Source organism: Ambystoma mexicanum, chromosome 4p (assembly GCF_040938575.1).
Source record: "Ambystoma mexicanum isolate Mex_15411 chromosome 4p, UKY_AmexF1_1, whole genome shotgun sequence".
NCBI lineage: Eukaryota > Metazoa > Chordata > Amphibia > Caudata > Ambystomatidae > Ambystoma > Ambystoma mexicanum.
Window position 1 is genome coordinate 1,141,212,510 of NC_090927.1, and position 19,933 is coordinate 1,141,232,442.

Sequence of the window (19,933 nt, forward strand, 5' to 3'; positions counted from 1 at the left end):
ACCAGTGCTGGAAATGGAAAAAATCTGGTGGGGGATCTCACAAAGCCCAGGATGGGGGCAGAGTTTTGGGGGTGGGCAGTGTCTGAGGAGTTGGGGTTTAGAGGGGCAGAGCTGGCAGGTGACCTCCGATCAAAGGAAATGTCCAAAATAATAGTTTAAAACAGCAAAAAAAAAATTCATGCTACTTCTTTTTCAAGCTATATATCAATTCCACTTTAAACCACTTCCATGGTGCTGGTGCACACAAAATATGATATCATTACCACTCCCCACACCCCCCCCCGCCACCCCCGCACCCTCCCACGCACAATACAAACCGCAAAACACATGTGCCTGCTAGGGTGGCCAATTGTCGCGAATTTCGCGGGATTGTCCCGCAATTAGGGACTCTGTCCTGCAGTTTGCAGAGTGGCTGTGCAGGATGCAGTTTCATCAGGACAACCTGCCTCCAGGACAGCCACTCTGCAAACTGAAGTAGCCATGTGCACAGCAAGGCGCAGCCCTGGCTCCTTTTGAGCCTGTAGGTCGAGCTGTGACACTATGACACCTGCCTTAATTCAAATGCCAATGCTTTATTCCTGGTGTCCTGATGGTCATGTTTGCTGTTAAAAAAGTGACCATCACCTCCCAAGGACAGGCCATTTGCATTTCAATTAAGCCAGGAATTAAGAGCCATTAAAAATATTTACATTAAAAAAGGGGCTGGTCAAATGTGAATGACATGATGTCATCACTGCCTTGTGGGCAAGTGTCCTGAGAAAGACTATCAAAGAGTTGGCCACCCTAGACTGCCTGCTGTTTAGGGATACGTTCAGTGCAGTGTACTAAAAGTGCAAGTTTGAACTTCATCCTACACTATTTTTAAATGAAACCGTTCTGAAGCGGTTTCATTTAAAATAAAAGCATAGGAACCCTGAATTTTGCATTCAAAGCAATGCCCTGTGCGAGCACTGAGCACAAAGAGTAATCTACTCTGTGTGCACTGTCCTTGCACAGGGCAGATTAGATCTGTCGGGCCCACGAGGGTGGGGGCTGTGCTGCTCGGAGCAGACTGCCCCAAGCAGCACAGCCCCCAGCTTCCCGGGCCCGGCTTTGGTGCCTGCATGAAGAACTCGTCGTGAAAGTGCAATACAGCCTTCCTTAAGAAGGTCTGTTCCGGTGTCCTGCTGTTGTGGATACGTAGGGGGGCGAAGCCAGAAGAGTGCTAATGGCGGCAATGAGCTGCTCCGCCCCCCCAGCTGGAGAGCATGGGTTTGGTGTTTGGGTGGCTGACTCTGGCCGGATCCCGAGATCCAGCTTCACATCTCGTGCCGGCTCTCGGATCCGGCGAGAGCCGGCCCATTGACCAGCACTGCGTGGAACCCAGATTGCGGATGTGTTCTGAAAAGCCGCAATCATATAGTGTACTGTGATAATGATTACTAATGTGTACTTGTTACATTCTCACTACCAATGATTTGCTTCAGAACCTGCAAAATGCTCCATTACTGCAGAACTAGGTTTGCTCTATAAGAATATATAACAATACAAACGGATGTTGGTCAGTGACTTTGTGAGGGCGGGGAGAATGGGAGAAACAGATGCAACCGGTCAACAAACGGGCACGAGGGAACATGAAGTGTCTACTTGACTCATCATTCTAATCATCAAAAGGGTGTATATGGTTCAATCGATCGATTCTCAATCCAAAATGTTCCCAACGTAGACACCAGGTTTCCTGAATTGAATTGCAAGTTGGAGGAATAATGGAAAGTTATGTCGGGGCGAATAGTCATTGTTAGCTATTGGGCACACGTTTGTCTTTTTAGCCAATGAGAAACGAGTGTAGCGACGTACACCCCCCTGTCGACTGAACAGGATAGCGTCATTTCTACAGTGCGCACGTCTTGTAATCTTCCCATTCTGCGCACGCTGCAGAAATAAACAATTCCTTGCCTTGTATGCTGCCGTACCATTAATTTAGGCCTTGGCAAGTCCACCATCTTATACAGGTTATCTGAAGGAAGGGTCCATTTTACAAGGGCGGCGGGGAAGAGTGGGAATAAAGAGAAAACAAGGACATGGGTTGGCAGGTTGCATACAGAGAACTAAGGGGCACATGAGGAAAATAACAGAACATGAGGTAGGGGGCGCTCACTTCTGCAAGGGAAACCTAGCCACACTGCAGGGTCACGCATCACAGCCGCATATGGTGATCGCCTACCCACGGTGGGTGCTGGTTCCCTCCGAGGCTCCACCATAATAATAAGAATAGTAGCTTTTTTGGCAGGAAATGTGGTGTATAAGAAGCACATGTTTCCCATCAGTTTTCATAGCGTGTGAGGTTGGGGTTGGAGGATAGTGAAGCACTCCTTACTAGCCTCCTTAGAAGCCCATCAGATTTCTGTAACCCACGTCTGCTTTTTCGGGGTAGCCAATAGAGGCGGGCTACACCCACGTGTTTGTCTCTGCAGAGGGTAACCAATAATGTCGTTCAGAGGCGGGCAAGGTAGGATAGGTGGCATACAATCCCTTTCTCTACAGGGAGCAGCGTGGTATTGGGGCACAAGTATGCTATGACAGAGCTATTACATGGAATCCCACTATGGGCTCCCAGAAGAAACGCAGTACTGCCAGCGAAAAAAAAATACAGTTGTGATCGAACCCCCACCAGCACCACGTAAAAAAAAATCAACCAAAAACAATGGAACTGTAGGCTGCCATGATGGTTGCATTGAAATAAAAGTGTATCCATCCCTCACTATTCATTGTTGTGAAGTTTCTGTACATGGCATGGGTCAGCACAGTCATGGACACTGGACTGGATGGACATGGAGTTGTATGAAACCGATGTCTAATGAGGCCAACGCGTCTGGGGTTGCTTGTGGTCTGCACAATTTGGAATGGACTGCTCCTTTTGGGGTGGCAACACACCTGATTTGAATTCGAATTTCCCATTCGGCAATGGCTTAGCAGGCTGACAGCTGACGTAATTGAAGACTGCCAGAAGCAATTGCTGGTGGTTATGATTAATACAAATCCTTTCCATCAATCCCACTTCGGAGTTGGAAAGTCTTCCTGAGGGGCAAGGGTACGCTCAGCTGTGGGTCAGAACTTCCTATCGTAGCGCACAGAAAACCAGTGAAATGAGACACTGCCAGCATAGCCGCAAATGGTTAAGACTAAATCAAATCTTGCCATCTAGCACTCTTCAGAGTTTTGAGGAACCGAATTGGCCAGCACACATATCCCCGACAGTCAAGTCCTGCCCACTAGATACATATTATCGGCATTGCAGTTTTCGTGTCTGGATTTGCTGCCATCGTGGTTTTTGGAGATGTGCAGGGTGACTGTGCCCAAGAGAATGGAAAGATGTCAAATCCCAAGCACCAATAGGTGCAGAGAGATTCTCTGAACAGCCTACACAGTCTTAGCATTGATGCAAAAAAGTTGCTGCAAGTTCAACCAAAGGCCAACTTCAAACTCCTGAACCTTGCAAGTTGTTTCCTTACATGGTGGCACTTTTTGGCAGCCTATGCATTTCAAGAACTTTCAACGACTTGAAGATAATAACAATGCCACCTTTTGTTTCAGGCAATCAGTAATCACAAGGCCTAGCTGTTATCTTGAAAAAACACAAATCACCCCTTGTTCTGTATTGCCAGATTGCTTTCTGCATGAACCTGATGTTGTGCATAACAGTGTAACGGTTTATTGAGAAGACCCCCTCAACAGGGGGGTTCATTCCCCCCCCACTCAAGTGGTGACTCAACAAACTGTTTAACTGATTATTTTTTTAGCCCTATCTCAGGCACATATCATGCCCCTTGAATCCCTCTAATCTGAGCCAACAAGAAGTGAAGAACCAGACCAGTGTACGGGAAATATATTGGAATTTATTTAAATTAAATGTAATAGAAATTAGCACAAAGGTCAAAAACACAACTTTATCCTTGGCACAACACGATCAACTTCTCTCAGCATTAATAAATAACAAAAGTGAGCAAAAATATAAAAAATAAAAATAAAAAAAAACAAAACAAAAAAAAAAATCAAACCACCACAATTCTTCCCTTTCTTTAAATTTCTCTTCATAAAATAATTACACTGATCAATAAAGAAGGCACTCATGTAATGTGTGAATTTAATTTTCCTGAAGGCTTAAAAGGCCAGCGGTAGAATTTCAAGATTGGCTCAAATACATATGGCAATTATGATTTCGCCCACACTTTTGGTTTAAAATAAAAACAGTGATTTAGCGGTTTGTTTTTCAGACCTCCCTTGCTTTGGTCTATGTTGGGAAGTCGGACAGAAAAACAGGAATGATTTGCTGAATTAAGGATTTCAGACCCCCACCCTCTCACTGAGGAGAAGCTGGATAAACAGGTTGGACTGATTTAAGAACACCCCCCCTCTTCCTTAAAGAAGTCGGGGTCAGCTGGACAGCAAGGACTACCCAATTAAATTATAGGCTATAGTTTTCAGCGCACACTGGGAAGTGAGCTTTGTTAATTTTGAATTTTAACAAAATCCACCCTGTAGTGTTCTGCCAAATGGGGAATTAATTAAATTAATATTTTTGGCTACAAAGGCTAAGGATCTACACAGTTTTGCCCCACCCACCGCACCCACTATAAAGGGAAAGGATTCAAGGCAAGCAGACTCCCCCACCTTTTGGTTTACCAGGGCTCAGTTCTAATTACATAGCAAGTCTCTGTTTAAGGTTCAGAAAGCCATCTGCACCTCAGGACACTCTGGAAAGGTAGGGCAGGGGTCTGGTCACTCACTCTCAAAGAGAGCCTCCCACTCTCCACCATAGGATCCAGTCAGCTTTGAGGCCTTCCTAGAGATAGACAGCTCCACCCAGATGCACTCTTAGCAGTCTCCTCTGGTGTCTACTTACAGCTGTCAGATGGTAAGTTTCAGCAGCCTTCCTGATGGCCTGTCTCTTCTCTCTGTACCCCTGACTTTCTCCTTTTTCTCTCTGGTCTCTCTGTCCTAGTGCAGTCCCCCTTATATAGCAGCAATGACACCACCAATTTTACAATCTTGGGGACGTAGCCTGCAATAATGTCTTTCATTAGGATTGGACAGTTACCCTTCTCTCTCCTCTCAAACTCAGCCTCCAAGTCAGGATTGGTTTAGGGGTTTGGAGCAACATAAGGCATTTCCCATTTGTCCTCATCCTTTGCTCTCCTTTGAACTTTTTGGCAAAAACTAGTTATGTATCACAACTTCATAATTTTACTAGCAACTGCCAGACTAAACATATTTTCGGTTTCTGCTAATCATGGGGAATTAAGATAAGCCGACCACCAAATCTGTATCATGTAGCACGGCCATGTTGCACCTTTCTGTCGTTTCCATAAAAAGCACAACAGTTATGAATATGTAAGTTATTAAGCATATCCCTAATTTCAATTTCCACCCGCTCACCAACTCTCACATTTGGAACATGTTCAGATCAGCCAGAAACCGAGTTTAACTGGCTATTACCGTTCCCAGTGTCACAGGAGGATTAATTTTATGTCCCCAAAAATCACCAGGAAATTACATAACAAATGGTACATAGATTAAATCCATTCGCCTTATGATGGCTGAGAAAAAGGCTTAAATGATAATAGCCCTTTTAAATAAATTCTGAATGTTCATGTGGGACAAATGGTTCTGCTCCTGCTTCCTGCCATTTGTTTTCACTGGGTCAGCCTGTACCTTTATCAGTAATCTTTGTGTTGGAAGCTTGCTCTTTGAAGTGGATGCCCCCATTTTCACACATATTAGTCATGCTCCAGCCAATGATGACTTTTCTTGAAGTCCCTGCTTTCAGAGTCAGCAGGTCTGGGGTGAATTTTTACGCATTTAGCAGGACAATCTTACTGCGGTTGGTCATTAGATGGGAGATGTGACATCCAGGCTGGAAGTGGGAGATGTCCGTGTGAAGTTTTGCCCACAACCAGCAAAAGGGTCTGCCTTGGGCTGACTTGTTTTCCATGCAGACAACGTGGCTCTTCAAATGTCACTGGAGTTTTGTGGGTGAAACATAATATACATTGCTCTTTGTCAAACCACACATGCTTTGTTTTTCCGACATTTTTCTGTGAGCAGTGATATTCTTTTCACTTTTTCAAAAAACGTTTTCATTTGCACACACATGCACAGGCCGTTTTTGTTTTCAATGTCTAAAAATCCTGTTTTCCATGTGACAGGGATCTTTGATTTCTCCTTTAGTAAATTAAAATGCTGCTTATCCATTGTTAATGACAGGTAGGGATGTAACGGTATAACGGTATACCGTTAAAGATACCGTGAACCACTTAATTGAACAATAATAACCGTCACATTATTTATACCGTTATACCGTTCATACCGTTAAGTGTACTTTTCAATCTGATTTGGAAAGGCTGCAGTAAGCAATTGCTGCACAGTCTTGGTTTTGCACTGTTGGATGTGCCGTCTGCCAAGTAGTTTCAGTTGGAGCAGTTTTTAATGCCATTCCATAAACCACACGTGCCTTACACAAAATCAATATGTTAGCAATAGGAAGAATAGATACAGTGCCAAGAAGGAAAAGGGTTTACTTTGGGGTGGCGGCTTTGGGGTTTATATATTTATAATGGATAATGTTCTCTAAACATATGGCAATGGGGGATTTCCCTGGTTCTATCATTGAATTTACATATAATAAGTCACACTGCGAAATTCACTCATCTCTGTGGGTATTCCCTGCTGCCATACCAAAGGGTAACATGTCAGTGATTACTGAACACCTTTTGGCCCGCAAGTAAACTAAAGGCTGTAACGTAAAAAGAAAGTGCGTGCGTGCATGCGTGCGTGCGTGTGTGTGTGTGTGTGTGTACAAGCGTATACTACCATCAGCCTCCATTGATCTGTGGCATGCAGGTTATCAAGATGGCAACATGTTCATCTTCACCAGTAGCCAGTGGGGAAGCAAAAAGCCTAAATGACACTTAAGAAAAGCTTTTCAGTTTGCTTTGCCAGTTGCAGCAGGCCTCCACCCCACCCCCTCCTCTCCACACGCGTGTTTGGTGGAAGCAAGGCATTTCAGTGGAAAGTATGTTGAAAAGCCCAATTCTGGCCCTGGGTGCCTGGTTTTATTTGTGATGATAAATCTGTCAATTTATGACCTTTTAGAAAATATTTGTTAAGATCAGTTAACTCCACCTGCTATACCGCGATAACCATGATATACCGTCATTTGGCAAGAAGGTTATCGTACCGTCATAAAACGAATACCGTGACACCCCTAATGACAGGTAGGCCCCCTTTCCACATGGCTCTTTAATTTTACTTGAAAAACAAAAACAAATGCCAGGCCGTTTTTGTTTCAGTGTTTAAAATCTTGTTATTCATGTGAAAGGGACTTCTGTTTGGGGCATTTAAATGCACCCCACAACAGTAACCTGTATATTTATCTTAGCAGGAAAAAACCCATCTTACAAAAGTGCATTTGGTCCTCACAAAAGATAGAAACACTTACTACAAGACTCTTGGCTGTGATCCTATAATGATTTTGCTTTCCAAACCAAGTTGGGTATGGAGAAACTGTTTACTTTTTACATTACGGCTAATGCATGCCTTTTTGTATCACTTGAACATTGTGTGGGCCCTCCTAAGAATGTAAACTCCAACCCTGTTATCCCAGGATCGATTAGAGGCCACAGTAGAAGTAGCAGTAAAAGCCAAAAGTGGAAAAGCGCACCACGTGACAAAGGTGCCACCGGTCCCCTTAGCGCAAGAGAAGCGTAGCATAAAAAGACACCGCGCACACCCCATCTACATCCTCACAGATCTCCATTGGGAAGGGAGAAAATGCTCAGAAGCCCATTGCTGCTATGGGTGACACATCTAGTGCAAAGGGCAATGCACCATTGAATTACATCGCTACCAACAGCAGGGAGACAGTGATTGTCAAGGGAGGGTCAATATACCTGCATGGGGTCCCATAATTGCTGCAATACTGTAAATAATCTAGGGAAGCACCCATGAACAAGTGTACTCATTGGATTTGGTCGGTCCAGGGCTATTTATATGTAAACCGTAAAAAGATTTAAAAGTGTACCAGGCTGCCATACCAGGGGGAGAAACCCTATGATCCTGTCCAAATTGATTTCTGGGAACAAGTATGGGGGGGGGGGTAGAGGGGAGTATACTGGGTTTCCTCAAGAGATGCCATCCCCTACCGAACCCCACGATTGAAGCTTCAGCGCATGATGGTGCGACTGCGACTCAGTCGATTGCTTTGAAAAATGCTCCGATTGGCCTGCGCTCTCTGGTGCCAATACAGTTCCGCAGGGGGAAAGGAACACAGGACTCTCTCCTTTGGACTAATCTCCCGGATGAGCAAGAAGCTCTGTCCTACGTTGATCCAGATTTTACCAGGCTACTGCGTCCCCTGGGCTTATATCCTTCCGAGGTCGATAAATGAGCACCACACACCGTGGGTAATAATAAGCAGCGCTCAGATACCTGAGGGTTCGTAGCGATATTTAAATGCCAAATTATTATTAAATTATTATTATTATTATTATATGAGTTATTTTGTATTGTGGACGAAATGCCTAGTATGCTGTAGTTATCGATTTATTTGTGTCATTATGTATTTTTATGGCCTCATGGCCGAAACAAAGTTACAATGAATGGATGAATGACTGCATTCTCAACATTCTGATTTTAAAAGCAGACAGGGAAAAAACAATCACATTTCCAGGGAAAACATCTTTCAACAAGACACTACCTTGCAGGAGAATCTTTTTTCATTACAACATTCAATTAAATGCATCGAAGAGAAAATGTGTTCACTTTCTTGTGGAGAAACCGTTTACTTTTTACATTTAACATGCTCATGTTAAACTCATTTCTGTTTGACCAGGTTTGCAAATAAAATGTTTAAATTATGAAGACAACCTTGTTATTTCAATACAACCAAATATAACCACATTTAATTCACTAGCTCAATTTGTCTATTTAGTTTATTCACCTTAAACTAATGTTTGTTAGTCCATCACCAAAACATGTGTTGCTATTCTCAAAATGTACCGGGGCAATAAATGATCTAATGTAGTGCAATGTAGATTCAATACCCCCCATATCAATGTTTCCCTTTTAATTCAAGATCAGAAATCTAGTGGAGGGGTATGTATCCATTGTGCCCACTTGCTGGTTTAAATCATTTAGATGATACACTCTGGGTGATCCAAAAAAAGGTTTGGAAAAACAAACAGATTTGGTGAGGCACAAGACGACACTGTAAAGTCTACGTCAAAATGAACACGGTTGAGAATGCTATAGGGAAAACAAAGTTCTTACAGTATGAGGACCTCAAAAAGTGACCGAAATTAGTCAATAACCGCTTCCCAGTGATTCAACAGCCACTGCATTGCATACTAAATAAAGACTAGGCCACTCACAGTGTGAATGCTTCAATACTAGCTCAAGCCCAAAACGCACACCTAACCTAGCAGTTGTTTTGAAGAGCTAATGTTTTGCTCACAGGAATCGTCTCCTCAACATGTAAGATGCACCAACAGTTTCATGAAGAGAATGTGTAACTCACCCAGGAGTTGTTTACTTCATAAGCCACAAGGAAGGGAAGAAGGCAAAGGTTAAGGGGCAGATTCAAGGTGGATGGGTGCATCTTTTGGAAAAACACTGCAGTGCTAGTGGTAAAAGCCAACAACTTCTACATGACAGCATTTACAATTTCTGTAAAGCACTAGAACATCTATAAAAAATGCCACCCAGCACCAATAAAGGCAAGTTATCCAAAACAACTGGTCCCAGCTAAAAATGAAATGTGTAGAGTTCACAAACGTTAGTGACCTGACCAGGCGGTACTCTTGCAAATCTCCATCAGAGGTGCATAGCTAGTAACCTATCCCTAAAATAATAGACTGGAAAGCTTCAGGTTTGGCATCTCTGTCAAATCATACAATACATTTTTATAGAAAAATGGTTAATGTGAAAAGGAAGTCTGAAAGGTGCACTCCAAGGTTATGAACAAACAAGGCACCCCAAGCAAAGGATCAAATGCTATTTCACGCAGCTACTGAGGAAGCGTGGTTGAGAAGGAGGGGGTTAAAATCTGCCTGTACCAGTGTGTTCGTGTGCTGCGTGGCCGTCTTGGGAGGCTTGGGCCAATTCCTCGATTAATAATGATGCAAAACTTTTTTGGGACATTATTAATAATGGGCCCTTTTATAAATACAAGCTCGGTGACCCGTCCTTCCTCAGTGGTCTCTGATGAGGAATGGGTAACTCATTATTCTTCCTTATACAGCAATGGCTCTTGCTGGGCCACTTGTTTTGGAGGCTAACCTATCATCTGACATCAAGGAGGATTTCATCACATTTACTGTCAGGGAAATCATGACAGCTATTAAGAACCAAGGCAGGAATAAGGTCCCTGGCTTGGATAATGTCCCTGCATACTTGTTCCTGGCAGAACCAAACCTGTGGGCCCCCATTTTGACTTTGGAGCTTAAAGCTGCATGCACTGAAGGTATCTACCCCGTTTCTTGGTCCAGTGCTATCATCTGTCCAATATATAAAAAAAGGTACAAGGGCATTACAAGCGTCTTTTAGACCGATGTCTCGTTTAGACTCAATGTTTAAGATCTTGGGGAGGACGATCCTCAGGATACTGGAGTCTTGGGTGGAGAGTACAAACATCTTCTCTCCTAGTCATCTGGGTTTCAAACCAGGTCTGGGGACCGCCAAACCGGCCTTGAACCTTTAACTTGTGCTGGCACATTATTGATTATCAAGGATGAACCTATCTATTTGGCTTTCATGGATCTGAGCACTGCATTTGACAAGGTCAATCGTGGCAGGCTATGGCGTATGCTCAGATCCATGAATTATTGTGGTGCCTTAGTGGATCTTTTAGGAGGATTACATTATTCAATGATGGCCTGTGTGAGGAGTGGACATGCTGGACATTGCAGCTCTTTCTTTCAAGTTGAATGCGGGGTACGTCAAGGCTGTTTTTTTGGCACCTTTGCTATTTTGTCTTTAAGTAAATGTACTCAATGTTAAATGTAAAAAAATGTTAAAGGTATTTGTACCACGCACCGTCACCAACGGTGTTGGTCCCCAGGCGTTGTGGCAGATCTGTAAACAAGAAGGTGGGGTGGGTTAGTAAGGTGAAGAGGGATTAGGGTAGTGAGAGGAGTAGTGTTCTGTTGGCAGCTTCAACTCGGTATACACCGGGTGCTGAGCTTTGGTGCGAGTATCGAATCAATGTCAGTCCTCGTGTGCTGTTGGTACGGCTTATGTGTTGTGAAGTGCGTGCAGGTTGTTGTGCGAGAGATGGTTGTGTGAGTTTTTTGAGTGAGATAAGTATGCAGAGATGTTGAGCTTTTTTTTTTTTTGGTTAGTGAGTTACATGATATTTAACATGCTAACATTCACAATTCCGCCCAAGTGCGGCTCCTGCCAACCCCCACAATCCCATCAGGAAGCGATTCAGGCCAACGCCCAGAACTCCATCCAAGTGCAGGACATGCCAACATCCCCAACTCCAACCAAGAGCTACATCTAGTAATCTTCACAATATCATATAACTGTGTCAGCATGCTAACATTCACAATTACATGTTAAATGCTAAAGGCACCCATATTGCGCACCCCCAGCCACGGAGCCGGTCCCCAGGCGCTCCGGCGGATCCGCAAGCAAGAGGGGGGGGGGTGGAGGTTGGCCAGTCGGGAGAGGAAGGAGCATGGGAGAGAGAGGCGGTGTGCTGCCAGCGGCCCCAGCCCGGCACACACTGTGCGCTGTGCCCGGTGTTAGTGCCGGACCAGGATGCGACCACATCCGCTGTCCAATCGTTGTTAGTTTGTTGTTGGTGCGGTGTGGCGAAGCGCACACAGTCCGCCGGGCGAGAGGTGGCAGCGCGAACCTTCGGGTGAGTTAGGCACTCAGAGACCTGAAAGCGGGGCCAGTGGGGTGAGATCCTGGTTGTGGCAAATCTAGTTTGGTTTAAACTATATCACTAACTGGTGGGATTAGTTGCTGCTATCCTTTCTTGACCGGATGACTGTGGAGGGTATTTGCGCGGCACACTCCCCGTTTCCTAGTGGACTATGTATAGTGAGAGGGGTTTTTGTCTATTCTCCTCCTCAGGTTTTGGAGCAGGAGTTGTGGGGTCCTCTTTCCTTACTATCTATGTGACTTTGTCAGCTGGAATTTGGGTGTGGTACAGGTCGGGATGCTATGGATGAGTCGTCTGAGTGCTACCGTCTAGCTCTGTCTGTGTGTTCAGTCTTTAGTGTCCTCATCTAATCGCGTTCCTTGGATTCTGTTCGTGTTCTCTCGCTTGGAGCGGGCCGGGGTAAGTAACTTAGTTCATCCTTGTTTTAGCAGAGGCGTTCATGTTGGTGGTCTTCTAGTTACGCAAAGAAGAGCCAGGATTTGAGCAGTTTCCTGAATGCTAGGTGGTTTCTTGTATTCCGTATATCCTTTGGAAGGTCATTCCAGGTTTACGGTGCTTGGTGAGAGAAGGAGGATCCTCCGAATGTTCTTATGTTGCATGGTTTCGGTTCCAGGTGGATGTCGTCACTTGATCTGAGCGTTCTTGTCGGCTGGTGTAGGCGTAATTTGTCTCTCAGAAATTCCACGCCTTGGTTGTGTATTGCTTAATGACCATTTACTTAAATCTAGTTCTGACTTTCCCAGGCTGGGCAAACGGCGTCTGCCCTACTTGCCTATGCAGACAACATGGTTTTACAAGCTCGCACCCCTAGATCTCTTCAGTGCCTCGTTGATGATTATGCCCAATTTATGGATACCCTGGGTCTAAAGGTAAATGCCCAGACCTCAGCTGTGATGGTCTGCCAAAGGAGGAAGCGCCTGCTGAGGGTTTCAGCTATTTTTTGTAAACAAGAGCTAGTCCCAAGAGTGGTTCCCTTCGATTAACTGAGGGTAAGGCTCTCATCGAATTTCGGGGCAGAGGCACATGTGGCAAAGCAGACCCTGAGATTTAAGAAGGAAATTGGGGGTCTGGGGGTTAGCCAGAGCTTTCGGTCATTTAAAATAAAACCGATTGAGCTAGTACTCAAAGTCTTTCAGGGCAAAGCTTCTTCTGTGGCAAGATATGGCATGGAACTGTGGGGATTTGGCAAAACTGATCCTGCCGAGAACACTTTTTTTCAAGAGCACTTTGGGGCTACCTGGACCTGCCTCCAATTTCGCAGTTCATCAAGAAATGGGGTGCTGCTTTCTTATTGATTTGATGGCATGCATGCCCACCAGTCATTGGCTAAGAATTTGGGACAACACCAAAGCTACCTTGACCCAGGAACTGGTTAGTCATCTTGTGTGCAGGGATCCCCTTTTGGGGACCCCATGGTTGAGGTATGTGAAAACCATGCTGTTGGAGGCGGGTGTTGGTCACTGTTTTTCCACAGCAGCCCTTTTTTCTAAGGATGTAAACTCTGCAAAAAACAGTGCACTCCGGTATCTTCAGACCAAGAGAGAGTCAGTGGAGATCATGAGGCCAGCCAATAGAAAACATTTGATTATTCCGTCTCGTGGCTTGCAGAGGTATTTGAGCTGGGCACAGCACCCGTTTCAATGTAACCTTATTTATAGAGCACGATTTAACTGTATTCATTGAAGAGCTGTGGTGGCGGTTAGGCTCAAGGGCACTGCAGACAAATCGTGTTTGCCTTGTGGGGCACCTAAGGAGGACTTGGCACACTTTTTCATGTTCTGCCCAGCTTTTACAGTTATTGGAGAACATACTCTGAAACCTGTATTGTTGGGTTTGGGTTTTTGTTGTTACGAGCCTGCATTGTACTACTTGCTGTGGGCGAATTCTGTACAGGTGGGAAGGGCCTGTGTGAGAAACGTATGCGTGTTCTCCCAAGTAGAGCCCAGGAATCCCTTATCCAGGTGTCCAGAACACGGCCATCGCTGTTGTATCCAGTTCCTGGGGGTCGAGGAGGATCATGCTGTTAAGATGGATTTCTGAACTCAGTCCTGGAGGGGCAGAGGTTCAGAAGGCCAGCCTAGTTTCTTGGAACAGGGTAACCTCTGGACAAGCCAGACCAATCAAGGTAGCGATCGCGGCGGTCAAGACTAGGTCTCAAGAGGGGTGAGGGTGACTGAAAGCCCGCAATGAGCACACAAAGCAAGAACACTTATAAATTACTCCAAGCAGGTGTTCTATTAAAAATATAGACACATTTATTACAAGGCCTTTGTAATATTGACCATAGCAAAGAATCACGATAAATCTCAAGTAAACCGACACATCACAATCAAATACAATATATATATACAATTACCGAAGGGTCTAAAGAGTTAGACGCACGAAATATGCAGACCACCTAGATGGGAAGGAAAACAGGCAGTGCAAGTAATCGTTTAGACCCAGTTCGCCTTCAGAGGCCACCTAACAAGAAGGAAGTCCGAGCCCTACGAAGAGTGGAGCCTTGTGCTCAAAAGTACCTGCACACGCTGGTGCCAGTGGGCCAAGGGGAGTCTCTTCAAGGAAGTCAGGCAGTTCACAGCGGTGAACAAAGGAGGGCGAACAGATCTCCGCTACTCAAGCACGGCCTCCACTTGCGGGCAGAAGCAGTGCGCGAGTGCGAAAAAGGTGTGCCGTTTAACACAGCGAGGAAAAGCTACGGGCTACTGCAGGAGGGCGACCAGTTCCTAGCGTTGCTACTCACCGGTCCCCGATGCAGGCAGACCCAGGCTTCTCCGTGTCAGTTTCAGTGCTGGCAGGTTCAGATACGAGCAGGGGATGTCTCGGCGTCGTGTAGATTCCGCGGCAGCAGAAGTTGGAGTTGAGGATGTACCAAACGCAGTGAACCCGCACAGTTTGTTACCACAGCAGGGCAACGGAGCGGCCGTGTGTATTTCAGCCCAATGTGCACTTCTCACTTCAGACCTGGGAACGCCAAGTGTACGAATCGTGTGAGAGTGCTAAGGACGCGGAATACAACACAACCTGCCGGCGGTAACAGAGCAAGACTCCTGGGTAAGCTGGTCAGTCCACTGGATGGCCCAGAGACGCTTCCGAAGGCTTTCGTGCAGGAGATGATGAAGATGCCGAGAATAGTTGTTCCCACTATTCCAAAGGGTCGAAGTACCAGCACAGGCCTTCTCGTTCGATCAGAGGCAGAATGGTTTCACAGAGCGACAGCAGTGCAGAGGAGCAGTCCTTCGGCGGGTCACCAGCGATTCCTCGGTTCAGCCGCGTAGTAGCAGGATACTTGGCTCCTGTATCTCTTGTTCGTGAGAACTCAGGAGATCGACATGGTAGTGGTGTTTCCAGCCTCCTCTTATCCAGAGTTCCCTTCGCGCCAAAACGGAGGGGACCCAATGGGAGATCTGCTCACAAAACACTCACACCATACGTGGACCTATCACGGACCACGGTGGTCCCAGGCATTCACGACACACTAGACTCTCTGGCACCTAGGATGTGTATTGGGACCAGACATCCCAGCCCACATCCTGGAGGCGCAGACAAGGCCTGTAGAAGCCTGCGAAAGCATCTGTGTTTCGCAGGAAAGAACATGCCCAAATAAGGAAGGCCCCGGGTCGGCTAGACCTGGGGAAGCTGAAGGGGGCAAGACGGTCAGTGGGCAGGACAAAGAGCCTCGTGGTCTGGCCATTTTGGGAGCCAGGCCACCATTTTGGGTTAAGCGCGAAAAACGCGCTTAAACAGTCAAAAGGAGCTCAAAACGCAAAGAAACGATCGCTGCCACCAGTCCCGTCCGTGATTCACTCGCACCGTTCATTAACAATCCAAAGAGAGTGTCTAGGGCCTGTAGAGTGACTAGAGACCCAAGAGAGCAGTAACTTAGCTTCTTGTGTCATGTTGCGCGAAAGCTACAACATGATAAAAGAACTACGGAAAACAATGTTTCCCGGTACTGACTGTCTTAAGGGCATGTCAGTTTCCCCGTAAGAATGGAGCGAAAGCCCAGAGGAGTGCGGCAGAAGGCTGTGCTTCTCTGGCAAAGTCTAGATCATGGTGAAAAACAACAGCAAAATGTTTAGGGGTTGCCACATGGAAGGAAAATTACCTACAATTAAGAAATCTTTCCTAACACATACATTCACTATAATGGTTTTACAGATAAAATATTTGATATATGGGTATTCAATATCAAGGATTCAATATAAACACTGTATACTGGGGAGCCTGGGGGTAATGCTCAGGGGAATACCCAAAGGGAGACGCAGAATTACACAGAGGAGGAAGGTGAGAGGGACTAAGTCCCCGAGGTTTTCCTTGGTTATTCCACTTTTACCTCCCTTCTACCCAAAGAAGCTCCCTTAATAATAAAAAAAATCATCCCTAACCCAGTGGTAAACTATTTAGGAGTCCAAACCCCATTACAGTAGGAATAATTTCCCTGAATCTCTGCTTTCCGGTTACCTACCCAAATGCTCCCAATAATTTTTCTTCCCGTCCCGCTGATTATTAATCATTGCACTCCCAATCTGCTCAGGTAAAACACTAAAGCTCCCACAATACCCCTTGTTTATTTCACAATCCCAGCTATTCCCATTTGCCCCGCAAACCCTACCAATCCGTCCATCTGATTGTCACTTTCTGAACTACCAGTCGAAAGTGACCAACAATTACAGTTCCCACAAACCCTCCTATTAATTTCTAAAATCCTCCAAAAAAACTCTTCCGAAATCACCTACCCCCCCCAAGAACAAAGACTTTAATTCCCTATAAAAGTATTTTACCTCATGAAAGACCACAGACTTGTAATAAAACTGTTTACCCGACACAAGGGTCAGGCAAAGTCAGGCAATTGACTTAAATCACACACACCTAACAGACCTTCCCTTTGCTCACAGAGATAAAAGGTGGACCAAGAGAACAGAGTATGTGCAAGGCAGACCTCACGACGAGACAGCTAGCCAGGCCCGGCAGTTCAAGAGGAGGTGAAAGGCGGCGAATATCGAGAGCTTGACAAGGAGACACACGACCTTGCTCTTTTCGATGCAGAACCGTAAAATCTCAGCAAAGGGAATCGTAAAACAGAGGACAATAGCCCAAGTGTGCTGCAACAGATGTCAACGGTACACAGAGCGTGTCGTCGCTGGTAAGCGGGAGCGAGGGAAACTCCTGCTACCGTGGTACCAACCTTGACTTCAGCTATGAAGAAAGGCAAGTGGTTCATCACAACCAGTGAGTTGAGAGATATTCTCCGAACATGATTTCATACTCTTGATCCAAATATTGTTAATAAGCTGATTATTTGGTCAACTGCCAAAGTCCGGTTTAGAATCCAGGTCTCCAGGTTCCAAGATTAGCAGCTGTCACTTAACCGCATCTCAAGTCCAGGAAGAGAAAATGAAAAACACACTTGAGTCATTGTTGATTTTTACTTAACACAGTGCCATACAACTAGAAGTGTTTCCAGTATTGGTGTGCATCCAAATCAGCATCTTCAGGAGCTTGGTAGAAATCCATGCAAATGGCAGGGCAGTAGTAACGGCATTACAAAACATGTGTACCTTGGTAAGACTCTTACACAAGGGAGTAATGACTTACATGTGCTGATCTATATCAGTCACAGAAATTGCTTACACACTGCACATATCACTTACACCATCCTCGGGCCATTAGGGTTTCCTATTTGCTTGCAATCCCCTCCACTCATTCAGAAATTCGTTTTTAGATATCTTTTCCTATAAATACTACTCACACTCCTGTTTCCAGGCTCCTTAGGCCCGATCTAGCCTACCACCACAAGAATACGTTTATCATATGCAGTTCTTCCTCCGGACATTCAAGTTGCACATGTAAGGGAGCAGCAAGATCTCAGAGTAGGCTTTTCAGGCCCTACAGCAATCCATCTGCTGGCATAAGGTTGAATGATCAAAGATCATTGACTAGATCGCCCAGTGGTTTAAAAGAAAGACTAATGCACACAGGGACATTACCGTCATTATCTACATATGCCAGCTACCTTAAATGACGAATTATTTCACCCTGTAGAAACTTAATACTATTGGACTCAAGTTGATTGATTCTCCTCTTCACCACCCTTTCTGTTTGCCTCGTATTTTCCCCACACATTCATCTGTACACACCCAACTCTTGGTGTCAGCCAACATTCCGACAAAACCAATTCCTGCTCCAGACACAGGGAGTTTTTGTTACAAACTATCCTGGTAAAAACACCCTTCACTGCAAGGGCCCACTTGAGGATATCTCAAGTCCACCAAGAAACCACACAACACCATTTAAGAGGGCTGTTCAGTTTACAAAATGTAAAGATTTGGGCGATGTACTGAGGGAACAAAATCTTTCTAGCACTAAAATCTCAAGAGGACTTCCCAGGATGTGAAAAGATTTGCATTCGGGATGTTTGCCATACTCTTCACGCTGACCTTCTCTAAGGCTGCTTTCAAGTGGCTTGGATAGATCCCACCTGTTTTGGCACAGTTTGTTGCACACCCGTTCACTAGAATAAGACACCTACAGTGCTGTAAACAAGACAGCTAATGAATAATTTAAAACAAGAGCGTGGTTCTTCTAACCAAAAGGCTAATCATTTTTGCCTGAAAAGCGAGAGCATCACTGAACAAAGCTATACGGCTGAAGCACATTCTTAAATAGTCAACAGCACATATGTAATTGAAGAGCGTGGACATGAATGAGATTAAGCATGCATCATATATATATATATATATATATATATATATATATATATATATACACACACACACACACACACACACACACATATTGTAGAGCAGTACAAAGAAAGCAGTACATACATAGACCCAAGAAAATACTTACTCACTTAAAGTTATATTATAAATACAAAAGGCACACAAGCAAATCTAAAATGCAGCAACTAACAATAACATTGCATCAGAAATAGAATAAGATTATTAAAGGCACAATAATGCAGGTGGGTAAATATTGTGAGAAACCAGATAGTGTGCCTCACCGGCTAGTCCTCGGGGATCTCTCTCTCTCTCAGGTAGTCAGGGTATGGCAATCGCCTTTTGGATCCAGACCCTCGGGGTGGACCAGTGCGGGAGGATCACCTGCGTGAGGGGTCTTCGGGGAGTGGAACACCTGATGGCACCCCTCCCCCCTGCAACACCTTCACCCCCATCCTACCAGGTAGATTACCTGGGAACTTTACCACTCCCACTCCCTACACAAACACTTTCACACAAATAGCCTGCTCTGGGAGAAAACAGACTCATACCCGAGCAATGCACCTGACTTGTTCCACTGCAATGGTCAGGCAAAGTCAGGTAATTACTTTTGACAACTCACACCTGACTTCCATTAAGCTTCCCCACACGGAGAAAAGGCGGAGCAGGAGAGCACATACTGAGCGAGGCAAAACACATGAAGGAGCAGCGTTTTGAAGGCAGCCGCTGAACGAGGGGAGAAAAGGGGCAAACAGACGGGAGAACGAGCAAGGAGATACCCTTGACCTTGTAGGCGAGAAACCGTTACTTTCCAGAAGCCTTCAGATTAAAAGGCGTAAGGCCAGGAAACCAGACTGAAGAATCCTGCATTGTGTTTCGGAGATGCCCGGGGCCCTCCTGCATGACTGGCCGAGTCGGGGAGGAGCAGCAGCCGCCGTGGCTCCAGGATCAAAACAGCGGGTTGGATAGGCTTTCAACCAACCCATTGAAGTTCAATAAACACCTCTGAATTGTGATCAGTTGCGTCTGTCTTGAAACCATGCCTTCCTTACACTATTCGTATACTTTTCATATCCAGCACACAGAGTGACATCAGTCCCAATTGAAGGGCAGCTACCAATTGAGGAAAACAGCACTCCCAAAGCAAAGGAGCACCGAAAATGGCCTGAGGGACTCTGAAGAGAAGTTGAAAATGTAGCTGTCGCCTTCGGGATGCAACAATGAAGACCCTGATTCCTGCTCTTTGGTCGTGGTGACGAAAGGGGTGGGCTTCTGCGCCAGC

The 19,933-nt window shown here is 45.4% G+C and overlaps 1 protein-coding gene across 8 annotated transcripts in view; it reads right to left on the reverse strand.

Annotated features, from left to right (window-relative positions):
• The window catches only part of UTRN (utrophin), a 2,010,688-nt gene that overhangs the window by 444,961 nt on the left and 1,545,794 nt on the right, over positions 1 to 19,933 (reverse strand). The gene's annotated exons all lie outside the window — the stretch shown is intronic.